Here is a 14,248-nt window from a genome sequence, read left to right as displayed (position 1 = left end):
AAGAAGGAGGTGATAGTTGGCAGCAATCCTCTTTGAGGACAAGATGGACAGATGTTGGCCTGGTGATATACAGTCGGTGTCAGATCAGTGATGACAAAGATAGTTCATAAATGGAGTGAACCCAACTGGAGCCTTCTAGTTGGTGGAATAAGACTCTATCTTTCGTTCTGTTCCTGATTGTATCGGCAGTTTAGAGAACTGTTTAAAAGGCATGTGAGTAATATTCATGGTGCCATGATTATGATTCCAAATAATCTCAGCTGCTCAAACTAAGAGCTAAACTTTATCAGGATGAAATGTGATAGAGGAGTATGGAGACTCTAGTATCCTAGCCAGGAGTGGCTACAGAATTCACAGGGTCCAGCACAAAGTGAAAATCTGGGACCTCAGTGCAGGACAGCGAAGTCAGCCCCCTACCCCCCTCACCAGGCCCGCTGTCCCAGTCCACAGAACTGGGTGACCTATAGGTACTTGCAGCCTCTGCTTCAGCACGTTTTCTGGACCCAGACCGGGGCTGGACAGCCTCCACTCTGCATTGCCCCAAGACACTGTTGGGGCACATGCCCAACCCCAACTTTCCCTGCACCCCTGCCCAGGCCCCCACTGAGGAAGCAGTCAGCAGTGGTTGTGGGCTGGGGACAGAAAGATGGTGATGAATGAAGAACCCATCTCCAGGGCTGCAGAAGGCAGACAAGGCAGCAGGAGATGGACTATTTGGGAAATGAGGCTGCAGGTTCAGAGCATAAACCCCCCAGTGTGGACCCTTTTGACCCCAGGCCCTGCATGATGGTCCAGGTCCCAGGCCCATGGAGCTGGCCCTGATGCTAAGCTAAAAATGGTGTCGAAAATGGACATGATCCATTTTTTTTTGAAAAATCAATTTGAGTGGATGGAATGGTTCTCCAAGGGAAGGTGAGAAAGAGGCTAATAAGGCAGGTTGAGCACGAAGAGCAGAGAACCTTGACAGCAAACTGAGGACTCAGACATTGTCCTGTGGGGAAGAGGAAGTCGGGGAGTCTTGGGGTCGGGGGGCGGGTGGCAAGGTGCCTGGGGTATTTTAGAGGATTGATTGCCAGTGAGATGTCTTTAGAAACTCGTGCCTGTTAACAGTTCTTTCTTGTTGTTTTCATACATAAGAACGGAAGGAACTCTTTTAGATCAAAGAAGGGCAGCTGCCCGGTGGGCCTCTTTTCCTCACTTTTTCTTGCCGTTCGATGCACAAAATCTGCCGGAACTTTTGACATTTTGCTCTTCCTTGCCTCTGGATTTAATTTAATGCCAGCAAATTAATGTGTAAGATGTTGGCAGAAAGTGACTCTCACAGGACAGAATGACCTTGTATTTTTGGTTGGAAGAAGAGGAGAGCAGCAGACACACTAATTGCTGAGTTATAATGGGCTTTTCTATGGTCCTTGCAGTCTCTCAGGGGAATTGAAAGGAAACAAAATTAGAGCGATGAGATCAAGCAGCCAGCTTTGCATGCAGACAACAGGTGGAGAGAAAAGCCAAATGGGAACTTCTCTCAAAGTATCAGGAAAAAAAAAATGTGACCTGTTCCTGTCTCTTTAGCTTCTTTCTTAATACTCCCTTCAAGGATAATTTTATCCACTGGTGATAATTTTCATCGGTTTCTCTCATCTTAGAAGTAATTTATAAAAACAGGTATTGTATTTCTATGGCCAACACACACACACACACACACACACAGGCACACCCCATGGTCTTGTACCCCAGATATAAATAGATTCAAGCTAATATAGTTAAACAGTTGTTGCTGGGAATGCTAATGTTGTCAGAAAGCAAACTCCACCAGGGTGGTGTGTACCAGAATAAACTTTTATAATGCTAAAAGGATTTGGCAGAAGAAAATAACTTTGGGCTTCACCATAGACAGAAAAATGGATGCAAACCTCCTGGGGAAGGAGTTTTGTGTTCTCTTTGTCACCTTCTCACTCGCATCCTTGTCTGCAGTATGTGACTAACGGGGATGAGACAAGGATGTCTACTTTCACCACTCTTGTTCAAGCACTGGAAGTCGTGGCCACAGCAATCAGACAAGAAGAAGAAATAAAAGACATCCAAATTGGAAAGGAGGAAGTGAGACAGTCATTTTTTTTTTTTGCAGATGACATGATGCTGTACATAGAAACCCCTAAAGACTCCACCAAAAAACTGCTAAACCTAATAAATGAATTTGGCAAAGTAACAGGATACACAATTAATATTCAGAAATTGGTAGCACTTTTATATTCCAAATAATGAACTCTCAGAAAGAGACATGAAGAAAACAATTCTATTTACTGTTGCAACCACACACAAAAAAAGCTACCTAGGAGTAAATTTAGCCAAGGAGATAAAATACGTGTATTAGGAATTTTATAAGATTTTGAAGGAAGACATCAAGGATAACACATATCTCCAGTTCAGGGACTTCAAATACCAGAAGGTACTCCCAGGGCTCTAGTATCTTCATTTTTCCAATGTCTTGTCCTCCACCCAGCCTAACCTTCTCGCTCCTTTGGTCACATCTTAGAAATTGACACTGCAGTGTAACAAATTACCACAAAATTAGTGGCATAAAGTAACACCCATTTATTAGCTCAGAGTTCTTTAGGGCAGAACCGCTGGCCAAGCTGTGATCTTACTTGGAGCCCCTGTGGTTGCGGCAGATTTCCGTTACTTGCGGTTGTAGGACTGAGGGCCTCATTTCCTTGCTGGCTGTCAGGTCGGGATACTCTCAACACCTAGAGGTCACTTCCATTCCGTGACACGTGGCCTCCTCCATCTTCCTAGTCAGCAAAGGAGAATCTTTCTCGAGCAGAATCCTTCTCATGGTTCCAGGTGTTTTCAACAGGAAGAGCCCTGTCCCTGTCGAGAACTAACCTGGTTAGGCCTGAACCACCAAGGCTACTTTCCCTTTCTGAAAGTCACCTGCTTTAGAAACATAACCTGCTTGCCCGCACTCAGCCCTTCTAGTCCCAAGTCTCTCCCACACACATGTGCGGGGATTGGCCAAAGGCATGGGTCACTGGGGTGTCATTTTAGAATTCTGCGCACCACACCTCCAACATTCTCAGCTCTGAATCCAGTTCTGAAAGCATCACCTCCAGTCTGCCGCTTACTTCTTCCATGTCCACGACTTCAACGATGTTTTGAACACACGAGAGCCTGTCGTCTTGTCATCTCACCACGTTTTTATATCCCCCACACCTATCATTTCCCTACTTCCCTCCTTTCTCAGCTCCTGTTCAATCACTATAATCACTCATGGAAATACACCATTAACTCTCTTTCTTCTCTCTCCCTTTGTTTTATTTGCCACGCAAAATCCTAGCCCTGGTTCAATCCCACCCTCCTTTGGTCTGTGCCTGCAGCCACGTAGATAAAAGCGACCAGAGAAGAGTATACTCTGTGCTGACTGGTCTTCCCTTCAACCCGGGAGCACTAGTTTAAGCAGGCCCCTACAGCTGCCCGGCTCATAGGAGTATATGAGCGCCATTCGGGTATATGAACTCCTGCATGGATATGCCCAAACTTTTAGACTTGGAACACCGGTGTTCAAACTTTCTGCTTGCAAATCCCTTAAAATAATTTTTAAACATTAGATGTTCCCTTGAATATGTTAAATGGATATTTCAGTTTTCATCAAAATTGAAGTAGCTGAAAATCCTAAATGATAGTGTAAATATTTATCGTTTTAAAAAGTTGCAAAACGTTTAAATCACTCTGAAGAAATCTTAATGTCATAGCAATTTGCTATCCATTATTATCCATTTTAGAATGCAGAAACATATTCTTTATCAATTAGAAATTTTACATTAGCCTAGTTTCTCCTTGAACTCATGTTTTTACTCCACTTGCAACAGACTGTTATAATATATTTTATAATTGAAACTATTTTATGGTTCATCCTATCATTACTTTACTGCAAGAAAGCACGTATGTGGTTGAATTCAAAACAGTTTAAGTGTCCTGACTTTAAGGCTCCAACTATTTAATTTTCTTCTGATTTAAGATTGCATTGTGATCATAATTATATGGAACTGACCATAATTATGTAAGTATATTCCCTATTTTGGTAAATAATCACACCCATGAAAGAGCACAATTTTAAAAACATATTTCACATTAAGCATAGGGCTGGCTTATATTTACCAACATTTTTGTTTTGAAAAAATTTAAATGTATGAAGTTGCAAAAATGGTATACTGAACATGTGTACACCCTTCACCTAGATTCAACGATCGTTAACATCTTGCCACATTTACTTCCTCTCACTCTCTCCCCGCACCTTGTTTTCCTCCTGCACCACTTGACAGGGTTCAGAGAGGCGTGGGGGCAGCCCCTCCTAATGACGCAGACGGTGGAGGAAGGTGCGGAGGTGGGCGCATGGGAAGCCTCTTACTGCTTCTGTTTTCTTGCAAGAGGAATCAAGAGTACGAGGGAGGAGTCGCTGGATGCTCATGTCAATCAGTGGACGTTAGTCTGGGTCAAGACCCCTTTGGAGTCTACCCAGACCTTCAGGGGGTACGAGGCAATGAACAGGGTTAATGCAGGCCACCCCCATATGTGTTGTGTCCTTAGAACTCTGCCTGCTGCGCTCTGCATCTTCCCAGCCTCAGGAGGTCCACTGTCAAACCACTGCCCGCTCGCTGTATGTAGCTCACACTTCTATTTCCGTGACGTTAGCCATGTTTTGGACTCCTGCTTTTAAACTCGATGTACTTTCTTTCCTAGCGTTCCAGAACACCACATTCTCCTAGTTTCCCTTCTAAGTCCTTGCTTCCTCCTTCCCAGTTCCCTTTGCTTGTTTCTCCTCATCCCTGGTTGTGTTGAAACATCTAGGGCTAAAACCGTGGACTTCTCCTCTTCTCTTTGGTTCTCTAGGTTACCCACCCCTTCTCTTGGCTGCACCAGTCACCTACATACTCACAGCTCCTAGGTGTGCTTCTCCCACCTGGCCTCTTCCCTGTACTCCAGAACTTTATATCTAACCACCTAGATGAAATCTCCGTTGGCGTGTATATAGTAAGTGTGTCACATGTAGCATTATCAAGATCAAACTCCTGCTAGTTTCATCTCAAAACTTGCTATGCCTGAGGTTTTCCCCACCCCAGAAGAACCAATTCCACTCTTTCCCATGCCCAGGTAAACAATTTTGGAGTTATCCTTTGCTTTTTTCCTCTCTCTCAGCTCCCACTGCCAATCTATCAGCAAAACCTATGGCTGTACGTTAAGAGGCCAGAGTCCTTCCAGTTGCCGGTGGGGCCCTTCATGAACAGTCCCCCACTGCCTTGCCAACCTCCCCTCTGGCAATGTCGCCTGCTCCCACCCTGCCCCAGCCACGTCAGCTCTTTTGCTGCATCTCAGATGTGGCAGGCATGTTCTGAAGTCCCATGTTTTGCATGTGCTGTCTCTTCAGCTCTTTCCTTAGGTATTTCCAAGGCTCCCTCCCCAATCCCTCCTTGTTTCTGCTCAGACACTGCCTTCTGAGCGAGGCTTTGTAAAATTAGCAGCCCCCCAGCCCTGGCTGAGTGGCTCAGTTGGTTGGAGTGTTGTCCTGTACACCAAAAATGTGTGGGTTCGATTCCCAGTCAAGGCACATACGTTGGCTGTGGGTTCAATCCCTGATGGGGACATGCACGGGAGGCAACCCACCAGTGTTTCATTCTTTATTTTTTTCTCTCTCTCTCTCCCTCTCTCTGAAATCAATAAACATTTTCTCAGTTGAGAATTTAAAAAAATTTAAAAAAATAGCAGTCCCCATTCTGGTATTCCCTATTCCCGTTCCCTGTTTTGTTTTATTTTTCTCTTATTATGTTTTACTATTTTTTGCTTATTGTTCATTATTTGTCTACTCTCACAAAGCAGGGTTTCTTCTGTCCTGTTTTTTACTGCTATATTCCTTTTCTAAATATATATATATGCATTATTGCATGCCTCTATCTCAGGTTTGAGACTATCCTCAGAAGTATGTTCCTTGAAATTTCCTGAAACTCTACTTCCCCTCTCAACAAAGCTATTAAAAAAATTAGTCATAGCTTCTGCAACTGTAGCTCCAGGAGCTCTAGCCAACAAAGTTTGGGGGGCACAAATGAAGTTGTATTTATCAGGCGGTTCCCTGCCCATGACTCATCAGTGCACACTAAAGCTGGAGGTGGGGCTTCTGGGCTGTTTGTTTGTCTTGAGCGAGGTGTTGGGTACAGCCCTTCCCATTTCCTCTGGGATTGACTCTCTATGCGGGGACAAGCCCGCACTCCCTGCGCTTCCTGCTCTTCCCACGTCTGCTTTGTATTCCGCTTGCTAACCTGTCAGAGCATTCTTCTGGCATTTTGAAATCCTTCACCTTAGAAGCTAGGAAAGAACTGGAGGTTGAATCCTGGCAGCATTATAAGATTTTACAGATGGGGATAAATCAGTTTTGTATTTTTATGGATGTGACAACTCCTCTTTCAAAGGCACGGCTGTAAAACATCGCATATTGGAAAATGTCTTGGTGGAGCCCATAAACTATTCTATCATCCATCTCACCTATTAATTATCTTCCCCAGTGTGTGAGGGTTTGAAAGTGGCTGACAAAGGTGTTAAGAACTAGCTCAAGACAGTTTGTATTTGCACACAGTTTCAATGCACGTTCCGAATGATTTTCACCTTTTAAATCTGTCGGTTATTATGCTGTGGTGTGTAACAGCGTGGCAAGAATGACATGGTTAATGCAATAACACCATCTTCCATCACTTTTACGAGATATTTGCATCCTTTTATGCAACACCTAATTGACAGTTGCCCTACCAGTCCTCCCCACCAGAACCACCTATTATATGGAATTTATAGCCAGTGCTTTTTAAGTCAGTTAAATGACATACAATGAAAATCTATTTTAAACGGTGTTCAATGACATCTTTCCCCTGGCTGGGAAAATTGTATTTCAAAAGCGACTTATTTATCATGTAGTCGAGGTGGCACTTCTAGGGCCTGCTAAGGCACAGTGTCAGCGTGTTGGTGCCCACTCATCTGTTCTTTTCTGCTGGGGGTTGCTCTTTGCAGTTCGAAGCACCACTTCCAGCCCTTGCTGTGGCCCTTCTGATGTGTGTCAGCGAAGTGGCTATCATTGGGGAACACACTCCCCTCCTCCTTTGGTCCTCCAGACCCGCCTCGTCCTACACATGTTCTCTCCCCTTCGCGTTCTCATCTCAAACCCTCACTCACTCCCTGTCTCTTTCCGCTAGAGTGCCAGCTCCAAGGCGACAGCGGTTCTGTTTTGTTCATGGCTGTAGCCTCCAGCATGTGGTAGGTGCTCAGTATATCTTTGCTGAATGAATGAATGAGTGAATGAATGAAGCAATACATTGACTACCTTAGCCTCATTATTTTTGTGAGTTTTGACACAATGTTTTATCCTTCCCAGTTCGTTCAATCTTTATTCATGTTTTCTAATGAAGCCCAAGAATAGAAGCTGTGTTTATTTATTTTTTAAAGAGGTGGATGACCGACGGGTGGGTCACCCAGGCTGGCCAGTAGCTTGAAGAGTTGCCTTGCCTTGCACACTGCCTGATTCAGTCTGTCCAGTTTGGGGTTGTGCTGGTGCGGTGAGTGAGCACACACGTGGCTTAGGGTTTGGGGAGGGCAGTGACTTGGAGTTGTGACTTGGTTGAGAATCAGCAGGGGATCACCAATGCCCACGTCTTCTGTAACAAAGCACATGAGATTCAGGCAGGAAGGAGGGATGTCACTCGGCCTCTTTCCAGAGCTGACCTGGGGAGTTCACCCTCCGTGCAGTGGTTCTAGGGCATGCGCCTCTACCCAGAGCACACCAATGCCCTGACAGCTCCCCAAGCCTCCAATGTGCAAAAAGCACATTTACCTGTTTGCTCCTGTGGCTCCGTCCCCGGGCAGCCGCTTGCTCCCTAGCATTCACTGTGCCCTGTGACACGGAGCTGTTGCATGAGTGAACTCATTCATCCTTATATCTGGTGTGTGTGGGGGAGTCCTCTTCCATGAAAAAGGATACAAAATGTTAGGTATTTATTTGGAATGAGTAGAGAAATTCTAACAAACCACTGGAAGCTTAGAGGTCCGTGTCCCTTCTTTCCAGGTTCTTTTTAGCCCGTCTGCCAGAAGCGTTTTCTTAGAAATGCTTCCCCCGGTAAACTAGCTTCCTTTTCCTTTTAGAACTCTGTACAAGTCCTGGCAGTTCCCGGCACTGTGGGGCTCAGGCACCGGAAGGGCCCCAAATTGTCACCTTTATTTTTTTCACAGTAAACCTACCTTTCTGATGATTTCACTGTGGTCTCAAGAACCTGAGAAGGCCTAAGAAAGAAGAAGAGGTGGGGGGAAGAGAAAGGTAAAGTGGACCAACGTAGGCCCTTTGCAAAAACCCCAGAAGCAGTCTGGGACTTAAACTAGACGGTAGTCCAGGAATGCTGGCGACACCGTGACGCTCTGTGCAGTCTTCTTCCAGACCCCTGAGCGGTTCCTGGCGGCGTGTCCTGCCTCCTGTTCCCAGGCTCGGCAGCCACCCCCATCCTGCCTTTTGGCCGCTGCTCATTCAGGCCTCAGGCGTACGGCGTGCTGAGTGCATTCCCACGCTCTACGCTCTACTTGTCAGCAATCAGCGGGGATAAAGTCGATTGTTTTAACTTGACCTTTCTCCTTCGTCTTCTTTTCTACTAACTCCTTACAGAGGAGAGCCACGTATGGTGGTGTTGTCCTCCGCTCCCCTTCCAAAACCTGGAAACAAGTTCATGTACAGGAGCCGACGATGGGCATTTTCCTCCTCCTCTCCTCCTCCAGTTTCTTCGGTTCCTTCGCAGACCCGAAGACCATGTTTGTGCCGCGCAGCAGAAGCTGGATGTCTTTCCCATCATGTTTCTAAGAGAAACATCTGTACATGCTCTCACGGTGGTCAGGTGAACTCAGTAGGTGTGTGCGGGACTCCATAAAGGGTGTGACAGGGAGCTGGTGTAGACGCGGAGCCTTCCAGAGAGCATGTGGGGTTTCGGGGCAGATGGGGAAGGACGAGGGTACCGTAGAACCATGACACAAAGCCAAGTACAATGATGTATCGTAAGGAAGATTTTAAAAGGGGGTGAGAGGCTATACTAGTCTCAGAGGGGAGAAAACACATTGGGTCATATACTCTTTATAGGGGGTGGTAGACTGTTCTGTGGGACTTTAAAGAAAGGCAGAATCTCAGCAGGCACGGGTGAGCTGGGAGAGTGGGAGAAAGGAGAGCATTCTGGGTAACTGGGAGAGCATTAGCAAAATCCAGAGAGCATGAGCTGTGCTCAGGGAAAACCGAGCCCAGAGCTCTTCTGCAAATGTGGGAGAACACACAGGGAAGAATAAAAATAAAGATGGGAAAAGATAAATTAGGCATAAATTATGGATGTCCTTGAATACTTGGCTTAATAGTTAATATAAAAGATAGAGGGGGGAGGGAGACGTGCTGAGGAAATCATAAAACTGGGAGAGAGAGAGCTGAGTTGGATTATAACGCTGTAATTTACCAGCTGGCTGTCTCTCAGTCAATCGTTAAACAATTGGAGGTCCCCAATGAGAGGGTGGATTAACGTGTGAACTAGTGATCATAAAATGATAGTGAGGATCAAAATAAAGGAAACGGTGGTCGGTCAATAATTCTTGCAAGAAACACTTAGCCAGTGCCTAAGTCTGAGGGATGCTGAGGGAGCCAGGCGCACGGGCCTCTGTTCTCAAAGAACCAACGTGTTGGTGCAGTGACCCAGATGCCACGCGCACGGACTCGCCCGAAGGAGATGACTCCAGATAGCGATCGTGGCGGCGAAGGGAGGGGAATAGGCACTGGGTAAAGAGTAACGAGAGGACCGAGCGCTTGGCTTTGGTTCTTCACACATGGCAGCTCGGGAAGGCTCACGGAAGGGTGGATGACAGATACGAAAGAGCCAGAAGTGGGAAGACCTGGGGAAAGAGCTCCAGGCAGAGGTAACAGCAAGGCTGTGTAGGAGGATCAGAGACAGGCTAGTGTGGACAGAGGGCCGGGGGGACATGCAGGAGATGAGTTCCTCAAGACAACCAGGGCAGATCAGGGAGGGCTCTGTGGCCTGGGGGACAGAGTGTGCTTTCAGTTCTGAGGCCAGTGGGAAGTCAGGGACAGGACACAGTTTGTTCTGCGAGAAGAGTACTGCAGTGGGACAGGAAGGGAAGGGGGAGAGCAGACAGGAGGCTGCTGTGGTCACTTAGGCGAGCCGTCACGGTGGCTCAGGCAGCGGATGGGCAGGGGGCACGGACACACGTGGTCGGATGGGGGTCACTTGGAGGGTTACCGTGAGACTGCTGATATGTTCTGTGTGACCATAGGTGAAATGCAAAGTGGAAATGCTTCATGATTCAGAGCCCTGCGGACCCGTGGACTACCAAACCACTCACGGAGCCCGTTTGGTGCCCAACAAGGAAAGCCGAAGGTGTCGAGCTTGCGAGTGACGTGAGGGCGCACTTCCGTGAGGCGATGGGGCAGGGCCAGCCAGAGCTGCTCAGCCTCCCCATGCACGGGGTCCCCTGGGCTTGCTGTCAAAACGCAGGCTTGGGTCTGCGGGTCTGGGGTAAGACCCGAGATTCTGCATTCTCTCGGGTGTCTCCAGAGCTGCAGGTCTGCAGGTCACACTTCTGGCAAGCAAAAAGCTCGGGAGAATAGTGCCAGTGGAAGTTGACAAGTGTCAGAATGGGGGAAGGGGGACGGGGCAGAGAAGGGAGTTCTTTTATAGCGGAGGTCAAAATTGAAAAGCAAAGGGAATCATGAAAACAATGGAGTTTTCCATTTTAATCAAGGTGACTAAAACAAACAAACAAACAAACAAACAAACTGTCAATAATATCAATACTGAAATCAGGAGGCAGCTGGGGGAAGGAAAGAGGGCGGATATTTTAAACCCCTGTCATTTCTCCTTGTGCTGCAGTGTGGGGTCAGACTTGGGTACTCAGGTGCGATTCCGTCTCGTCTCAAACGGTGATGGCGAGTCAACATTTCACTCCATCTCCTCCCGCATCTGCTGAACAGGAGAGCGCAGAGACCCCGTGCACTTAAAGGGGCCCAAAGGAAGGAGGGCTGGGGACACCACTCCAAGCAATGCAGCTGGAATCTGACCCTGCAAGTCACCTTGGGAGTCAAGAAAGGCCACGTTTCTTTGGGCGATGGTGTCAGTCCCTGCCCGTTGGCTGCCGTGCGTCCTCGGGGCCAATCCCCACCCCGGTGTCCTGCACAGGGCGTGCTGCTGGCTTCAGATAGTCACACCACAAAGCCTGAGGGTACTAACAACACAAATGATGGAGATAGATGGGACATTGATGGCAGTCCACGTTATTGAGCACGTACTATACTATGTGCTAAATGCTGTGCGTTTCACAGTTACTAAACCCTCAGAATTTGAAGAGAAAGGGATTACATGACCTCTCCCCACCCTGGATACCACCCGCCCCCACTTTACGGCCAAGGGGTGTGAGGTGTTGCAAGGCTCAGTGGCTGGCCACGGGCCCACAGTGGGGAGGCCCAACTGGAACTCAGATCAATCAGTTAAGAGCCTCTGCCAAGAAGCAGGAGCAGGACGCCAGGTTCAATTGGCTCCACTTCACACCGTCAGAACAGCTCCCCTGGCTGCGCCCCCACAAAGATCATTGTCCTTATGTTCAGACGGGGTGACAACAGGGCACCTGGCCCAGCCGTTGGTTCCACCGGGCCCTGGTCCCGACTCTGCCCCGATTTTCTGCGTGACCTTATTCTAAACACTCGAATTCTCTGGGCCAAAGTAGTCTCGTGTGTGCAGCCCTGGCTGGTGTGGCTCAGTGGATGGAGTGCTGGCTTGTGAACTGAAAGGTTGCTGGTTCGATTCCCATTCTGGGCACATGCCTGGGTTGCGGGTCAGGTCCCCAGTTGGGGGCGCGTGAGAGAATGTATCTCTTGCACACTGATGTTTCTCTCCCTCTCTCTCCTCCCTTTCCCCTCTCTTTAATAATAAATAAATAAAATCTTTAAAAAAATAATCTCATGTGGGGAAAAAAGAAAGAGAATTTGATGAGAACTGTGGCTTCCCAGGCCCAGCTGCCCATTAGAATAGACCTCAGAGCCTTCCACAGTGAGGCTGGGCCCACCCCAGAGACCCCAACTCAGTTTGGTGAAGGACTCAGGTATCGGAACTTGGAAAAGCATCCAGGAGCTCCTGTGCCCCTCAGGGTGAACCCACAGACCCGCTGACCACTCCCTGAAGGATGTAAAGCTAGGTGCCTCTCTGCCACTGTCTTCTTGAAACCTCCAGATGCAGATCTCCAGGAGTCTCGGGCGTCCGACTCTTGTCACCATCAGGACTCATTTCACTTGGGCTTTCACTCTGGCCACAAAGCCCAAGAGCGCCATGCCATCTGACACATTGGGTGCTTGGGGGGTCTGGTTTCATACAAATTCCAGATTTGAGAGGTGGAAAGTATGAATGTGAACAAGACGATCCTGTTTTTGCTTCATTGAAGGCTCTCCCAGGAGAGAAGGCTCCAATGAAGGCTCTTCCCTAGAGCGGGTCTCCAAGGAGTCCGCAGCCACCTGGGCACTTGGCGTGACGGGAAAGAACTGGAGCCGAGAAACATGCTCAGGACCGGCGGGGCCCCTGAGGCATGACACAGAGTGACAGGACAGCAAGCACGAGCTGTCCCTGCAAATGGCTCCGCCCACACGGTTTGGGTGTCAAAGGCCCTCCCAGGCCTCCAGGGGCTGGAGTTTCTGGAGGTGTGAGCGGTAGCCCCGGGAGCTCTGTGTAACACCTCTTGATGAAGTCACATGGCTGCCAGCAATGTCACCCTCGCTGGAGCGAGGTTCAGCCACCTAGCCTCCCCCCCCAGACACGGTGCCAATACCTTCCCACATGAAGACGCTTTCGTTGTAAGCACTGGTGTGTTTTTTCCAAAGTGTCCCAACGGAGCCACGCCTGGGGCGGTTCACTCTGATCCCCGCCACCTCTCCCTCCCGGCCCTGCACTGCTGACCCCGGAGGTGTTTGCCTTCCCCGGCAGGGTGACGTCAGCGAAGGGGCAGCTCCCCGGCGGGCGGCCGAGGGAGCCAAGGCCTCAGGCACGATCTCGGAAGTAGGACAAGTACATTTTGTCTCTGCGATTCAACCCAGAGAACGGCCTGGTCCCTCCAGCCCCTGCCAAACGTGTTTGCGCAACTCCGGCAGCAGCTTCCAGAACGCGGTGGCAGGCGCTGCCAAGGGCTTCGTTTTCTCCGGGGATGCACATCCATGCCTGGCATGACTGGGGTTGGCCGCGCATGCCACCGTGAGGTGGGAAAACCACACACGGGGGCGGGGTCCGAAGGGGCGACCTCCCTGGCTAAGCCAGACGTGAGCCGCGGCTGCAGGACTCCCCCAGAGGGGACAGGACACACAGCCGCGGAGAACATTGAGACCCAGTTGGCTGGGCCACGGTTCCATTTTGTTTTGGTGAAGGGTGTGTTAACACAGAGGAAAGGAACAAGAAAAGCTACCAGTTTGGCTGCTGCTTCTGAACATTTGCTCTGCATTCTTGAATCCTCCTGGTTAAGGAGGAGTGCCTCGTAATTCTTCCCCCCAGGCAATGGGACAAGCAAGCACACACACAGCACATACAAATGCACAGAACATGCACAATATGCACGCAAACACAGAGAGAGCACACACAATACACACATGCAAACACGCAGAAATCACACAAAAATACCCTGCAAACACACACACACAGAGCACACACACAATGTACATTGAAGCACAGAGAGAGAGCACACACAACTTACATGCAAGCACAGAGAGATCGCACACAATATACATGCAAACACCCACAGAGATGGCACACAATATACATGCAAACACACACAGAGAGATAGCATGCACTATTCATGCAAACACACACAGAGATAGCACACACTATGCATGCAAACAATATACATGCAAACACACATAGAGATAACACACAATACACATGCAAACACAGAGAGATAGCACACACTACACATGCAAACAGAGATAACACACCATATACATGCAACCACACCCACAGAGATAGCACACAATGCACACATGCAAACACACAGAGATCACACACAATGCACGTGCAAACGCACACGGAGAGGCGAACCTCGTGGGAGATAAAAGCCGTCTACTGCGTTGTGTGCACACTCGCAGGCCCCGCCGGGAGGGGGGAGGAGGATAAAAATGCGAGTGCGCAATGAGCACCACTCTCAGGGCTGATGTTGG

The sequence above is a fragment of the Phyllostomus discolor genome, chromosome 11, assembly GCF_004126475.2.
Source record: "Phyllostomus discolor isolate MPI-MPIP mPhyDis1 chromosome 11, mPhyDis1.pri.v3, whole genome shotgun sequence".
NCBI classification, from domain to species: domain Eukaryota; kingdom Metazoa; phylum Chordata; class Mammalia; order Chiroptera; family Phyllostomidae; genus Phyllostomus; species Phyllostomus discolor.
The sequence above is the reverse complement of the archived record's forward strand: the minus strand, read 5'-3'. Positions refer to the sequence as shown.